The following is a 6,945-nucleotide window of genomic DNA, read 5'->3' on the forward strand; positions in this document are numbered from 1 at the left end:
TGTCACGACATTTTATTTTTTTTGAGAGACACATGTGCTGCCACGTCTTGGTTAGTTTTGGAATTGCTGATTTAGTTTGAAGGGGACACGTTTTTGGTGATGCACGAGTTCAATCTACAAGCTTCTTTAATTTTGCTTCAAATTGGAAAAAGAGTGCAGCGTTTTTTTTTTTTTTCATTTGGAGACTTCATCTCATTTGCTTTCTTTAGCTTAAACTTTGCATTTGAATAGCTTTGCTGAATCGTTTTCTCATTATTCTCTTGCATCCCAATAACTCTTTAATAATTAGAATTTACGCAAGTTGGGATTAAAAGTTGGCTTTTGAGTGTTGCTCGGTTATTACATTTCCATGGTCACGTATTTCTTCTCTTTTTTGAAGTATTATTTACTTTTCATTCTGCTGGAAGGAATTTAGCATTTCCTTGCTTTCATGGAATAAAAGATATAGTAGATGAGANGAAAGTCATTTAAATTCCTTGCAAACCTCTCGGCCAAGGTTCAATTTTTTNTGCCATTTACAATTTCAACTTCTTTTGGTAGAGCATGTGTATCACGTGAATGGTAGAAGGAATTTATGTTTTCCTATTTCTTTTGCTTTAAATTGTTTTACATAGTATATTGAGTTGGGTTTCATCTTTTTGATTTAGCATTGCATTTTAATGGCTTTAATTGTGCTTAAATATTTGTTTGGGTTTAGCATTTCACTCTCTTTAATGCTTTCTATGATGTTTGAATGTATTTAATTTTTATTTTTAATTTCGTCAGTTGCATTCACAAACAAAACTTTTCACAAAACCCCCCTACTTCGTGTCTGACTTAATTCTCGAACCGCAAAATTGGTCCTTGAGAGACGACCTAGGAGTCACTTCCTAGCTATACTGCATTCCTAATATGCAATTAAATTTGTATGGGCCGCGATAACCCATCAGTAGGCATTGAGGCCGAACCAGTATAAAAACTCTGTGTTTGCTTTCCCTATCTCTACTCTTTTACATTAAGTCAAGTTTACTATTTGCATAGTCAACTTTGCATTTCCGCTGTACTTAAATTTTGATAACTTGCGATTGAAGAAATTTTGTAAAGGTTTATACTTTGTGAAAAAGATTTGAAAAAGAATCTAATTTTTTAAACCTCACCAATTCACCCCCCCCCTCTTGGTGTTGAAATTGAGCCAACCTGTTTTCCAACAGATAGGAAGGAAGATTTCACCTTAAGGATCCCTCAGGCGATCTCTGATCTTCAGGTAGATTAGTAGAGAGTTAAAATCAATAGAGATATAGTAGAGGATGTAATGCCCCAAATTAATGGTGTCACAAGTTATTACAAAACTGATAAATTCCAAAACCTTCTTATAGCGCGAAAACATACTTTTCCAAACCTTAATATTTAACGTGGACAATTTATTCAAAACATTATAATTCTAACAACCTTATCGAATTACATTAATTAAAAATAATGAAAATAATGAAGGAAATAAAGAAACTCCAATTACATTGTCAAAAATTCAAACCTAATAAAGAAAATCTCAAGTTTGTCCTCTGCCAGCTCTCGAATCTATCATGCCTGAACAACATCTACAACAAGAGAATCCCAAGTTTATCCCCTGTCATCTCTTAAATCTATTATGCCTCAGCAACATTTACAACATCATTTGCTCACATATAACACATTATACAATCATCGTCGATAATTTCATTTACAAACACACATACACAAACACGTATGCGGTAAGCTACCAATAAAACAATCATAGAAAAAAGATACATACATATTGATTATATCAACCACAATCAAACACCCCATACATAGAAATAACAACAATAAGATTCCTAATCCTCTAAACATAACAAATCAATCATATCTGATTATCGATCCTCGAGCCTCGATCCTCCATCCTTGATGTCATCATGAACATTACAAACATATACTAAAATTTATCCATTCATCAACACTTATGCTAACTACACCACATAATTCAATCACTAACAACATAGTATCCTTTGGAGCATCATCATCATTAGGACCATCAACACATGTACCTCCATCATGAACATCGCCATGAGCATCCACAATACCATAAACTCCATAGTAAAAAGGATCAGTCACACTCATATACCTTACCTCACACACCTATAACCTACCCTACAGGACCCTTGTAGCCTCTCCTACAAGTCCACTTGAGTAGTCCGACCTCTGGTTAAGGAACATATTTTCTTGCCACACAAGGACAAGGAAAAACACTATCACCCCTATACAAACAAGGTTCGATACTCGAACAACAATCCCTTTTCGCACACAAGGCCAAAGGGAGTCGCTATCCCATATCACATGATTGATAGTCACAAGATTTACTAGGTACAACAAGTAGACCTATCATCCACTCTTATACTCATCCACCACATATTCAGGTACACTCCAACACTCACTCATGCTCCAACCTCAACCACAAGTCAAACATGATCCTAAACACATAAACTATTCTCATTCCCTCCTCAGCATCACGTTTTGAAGTTCATACACTTGTTCCTCGTTCATTCTTCCTAAAAACGCACTTTTCTAGCAAAAGTACATTAGGATAATTGATAATCACTGATGATAATCGATTATTCCAGATAACTACAGTACCAAAGTTTTAGCATTACAACATTTGAAAGGATAATCGATTATCATCCCAAATAATCGATTATTCTAGTGACGAAACTCAAAAACGACATGCAAATAATCGATTATCATTTAAGATAATCGATTATTGTCGAACCCAAACTAAACCCAAAATCATTTTGGACAAACATCAAGTATTCAAAACACACTAACATCATCCTTAAACCACGAGGAATCATACTTAACACATCATACATGCATTCAAGTCTCACTCACCTTTGTAAACAATCCCAAATACATGCATTACATTATTTCAATCATCCAAAACTCATCATTATGCAAATTACAACCCAAACAAACCCAACATACTACATATGATTATTACCACTCTTTACAACAAATATTTGCATGGAAAAACCTCCAAAAAACATACATTTATCCCCTCTCTGCATAATTACTTATTATCATACGAAACCCAACAAAGCCATACATACTTTGATATGGAAAACCCAACACAAACATGATATAAACCCTATCATAATGCATAAACATTCATCATACATACATATACCCTTACCCAAAAATATGAGCAGAGAGTCATAACCCATAATTACAATCTCATGCATCAAAGCAAGAGATACCATTCAAGATTATCAAGAACACATAACATATAACAAACAAGGTAAGCTTCATTATACCTTGGCCAATGTAAGAGCTTTTATACACTTAAAAACACCACAAATCTTCCATTACAGAAATGTTTTCTACAGTTCCTTTGTCTATTTCCCAGAAAACGTCTCTCTCTACTCTCTATTTGTTTCTCCCTTTGATGTAGGGTGATAATGACATATTTTACCATGATTTCAGTAATGAATCAAGAGAAAATGTCAACCCTTTCTTAACTTTTTACCTTGTAAATCCTAGCTTTCTTTTAGTTTGTTAAGTTGTCATACCTTAAGCTTTAATGAGACATTTTGATCACTAATTCCTGCTTTTATGTGCTTAAAGTAGTTGGAAGAAGTCTATGCATCAAATGAAGGCACGGGAAACCAAGGAAAGCATAAAGAAGAGCAAAAATATTGAACCAGAATTTTGTTAAAGTCAGGCTTAAGCCCCCCTGACTTAAGGGGGCTTGAGCGCCAGTGCACCAGTTCCTGAAGATTGACTAACGCGCACTTGCCCTCTTTCTTGGGGCTTGAGCGCCAACTTTGTTGACAGGGCAAATTTTTCGTATTTAACTCAGAAGTGCGAATAACTTGGGATCTTTTGTTGCCCAAAACATGATTCCTCTCATTTGGAGCTCTTGGAGGCGAGGCTAGGAGCTGTGGGAACAATCCTTCTTCATCCTTGGGTCTTCTTTCTTCTTCCATTTCCACCATTGTTGTAAGCTTGAGCTCTCCATTCATGGAGAGCTTGTTTCATTATTGTTGGGGATTGATGTAGCCACTGAACTCTTATGTAAACTACTATGTTTTGAATGAATATATGTCTCTTTCATTGATTGTTAGTGTTTAAATCCTTCTCTTAATGCTTGTTGTGAAGTTGCTACCCATGACATGATTTTAAGGTTTGCTTGATATTGGGAAATTTTGGGTAAATTTGGACTTGGGTTAAACACCTAAAGGAAATAGTATATAGGGATAGAACTAGGACCTTTGGTTGTCTTAAAATCTCATTTCTTAATGTGGAGATAATTGTTAGGCTTTCCAAGGGATTGAAGCTTAATGAGGAAGTCTAGGCTCTTTCTACCAAGGTATTGGGGTTTAAGTAAATTAATGGATTGACTTTGACATAGTAATGAAGAGGAAGTGATTTTTTTATACATAAGAGTAAAGTAGGTGAAATCATACCCCTAATAATATCATTCCATATCATTTCTAACCCTTCCATTTCAAAGTGTTTGAGTACTTAAGATCACTTTTATGATTTATGTTTTATAGTTACTTTAATTGCACAAAAGCTCAATTTATGGAAGCATTATTTAGTCTAGGTTAGTTAGAAATTATATGATTTTCTAGTGAAACGAGTCTCTTGGAAAACGATATTCGGTCTTACCAGTTTTATGCAAATTACAACCCAAACGAACCCAACATACTACATATGATCATTACCATTCTTTACAACAAATATTTGCATGGAAAAACCTCCAAACAACATACATTTATCCCCTCTTGGCATCAATACTTATTATCATAGGAAACCCAACAAAGCCATACATACTTTGATATGGAAAACCCAACACAAACATGATATAAACCCTATCATAATGCATAAATATTCATCATACATACATATACCCTTACCCAAAAATATGAGCAGAGAGTCATAACCCATAATTACAATCCCATGCATCAAAGCAAAATATACCATTCAAGATTATCAAGAACACATAACATATAACAAACAAGATAAGCTTCCCTATACCTTGGCCAATGTTAGAGCTTTTCTACACTAAAAAACACCACAAATCTTCCATTGCACTAATGTTTTCTACAGTTCCTTTGTCTCTTTCCCAAAAATCGTCTCTCTCCATTCTCTATATGTTTCTCTCTTTGATGCAGGGTGATAATGACATGTTTTACCATGATTTCAGTAATGAATCAAGAGAAAATGTCAACCCTTTCTTAACTTTTTTACCTTGTAAATCCTAGCTTTCTTTTAGTTTGTTAAGTAGTCGCACCTTAAGCTTTAATGATACATTTTGATCACTAATCACTGCTTTTATGTGCTTAAAGTAGTTGGAAGAAGTCTATGCATCAAATGAAGGCACGGGAAACCAAGGAAAGCAGAAAGAAGAGCAAAAATGTTGAACCAGAATTCTGCTGAACTCAGGCTCGAGTCCCCCTGACTTAAGGGGGGCTGGGGCACCAGTGCACCAGTTCATGAAGATTGACTGACGCGTGCTTGCCCCTCTTTCTGGGGGCTTGAGAGCCAACTTTGCTTTTGGCAAATTTTCCATATTTAACTCAGAAGTGCGAAGAGCTTGAGATCTTTTGCTGCCCAAAACATGATTCCTCTCATTTGGAGCTCTTGGAGGCGAGGCTAGGAGCTGTGGGAACAATCCTTCTTCATCCTTGGGTCTTCTTTCTTCTTCCATTTCCACCATTGTTGTAAGCTTGAGTTCTCCATTCATGGAGTGCTAGTTTCATTATTGTTGGGGATTGATGTAGCCACTGAACTTTTATGTAAACTACTATGTTTTGAATTAATATATGCCTCTTTCATTGATTGTTAGTGTTTAAATCCTTCTCTTAATGCTTGTTGTGAAATTGCTACCCATGACATGATTTTAGGGTTTGCTTGATATTGGGAAATGTTGGGTAAATCTGGACTTGGGTTAAACACCTAAAGGAAATAGTATCTAGGGATAGGACTAGGACCTTTGGTTGTCTTAAAATCTCATTTCTTAATGTGGAGATAATTGTTAGGCTTCCCAAGGGATTAGAGCTTAATGAGGAAGTCTAGGTTCTATCTACCAAGGGATTGGGGTTTAAGTAAATTAATGGATTGGCTTTGACATATTAATGAAGAGGAAGTGATTTGTTTTTACATAAGAGTTAAGTAGGTGAAATCATACCCCCAACAATATCATTCCATATCATTTCTAACCCTTCCATTTCAAAGTGTTTGAGTACTTAAGATCACTTTTATCATTTATGTTTTATAGTTATTTTAATTGCACCAAAAGTCAATTTATGGAAGCATTCTTTAGTCTAGGTTAGTTAGAAATTATAGGATTTTCTAGTGAAACGAGTCTCTTGGAAAACGATATCCGGTTTTACCGGTTTTATTACTTTAATGATTTGGTATGCTTGCCAATGAGCCAACATAGGGTTTTTAGGATTTCTAAACAAATGTCACCTCTCTTCCCATATTTTAGTTTTTATAAATCACTTAAACCTTATCTATAATATTCCCTCATTTAAAATAGCATACTTTTAAATCCACTTTCACATGTCTATCTTTTAATTTTATTTTATTTAATTTGCAGGCTTTTACTCTCTACACCCACCTTATTTAATTTCTACACCAATTAATAAACGCTAAAAGACTATTTTGCCCTAGGCAAAAGTACAAATAAAACAAAGGTCTTCCTTAACTCTCTCTCCCCTATAATTGAATCCACAACCATTCAATCCTAAAACACCCTTCTATCAACAAGCCAACCCATCACATTGATACTATCAAACACACAAAATTAATAACATACCTTACATGTGTTGCACTTTACAAAAAAGAATTCAAATAATTAATATAACAATTATGTTTTAAGAAATACTTAAACCTCAAACACCATTTACCAAACAATAATACTCAAGTCTCAAAACTACTTTATTGTTTAAT

This window comes from Vigna radiata, chromosome 10 (assembly GCF_000741045.1).
Source record: "Vigna radiata var. radiata cultivar VC1973A chromosome 10, Vradiata_ver6, whole genome shotgun sequence".
NCBI classification, from domain to species: domain Eukaryota; kingdom Viridiplantae; phylum Streptophyta; class Magnoliopsida; order Fabales; family Fabaceae; genus Vigna; species Vigna radiata.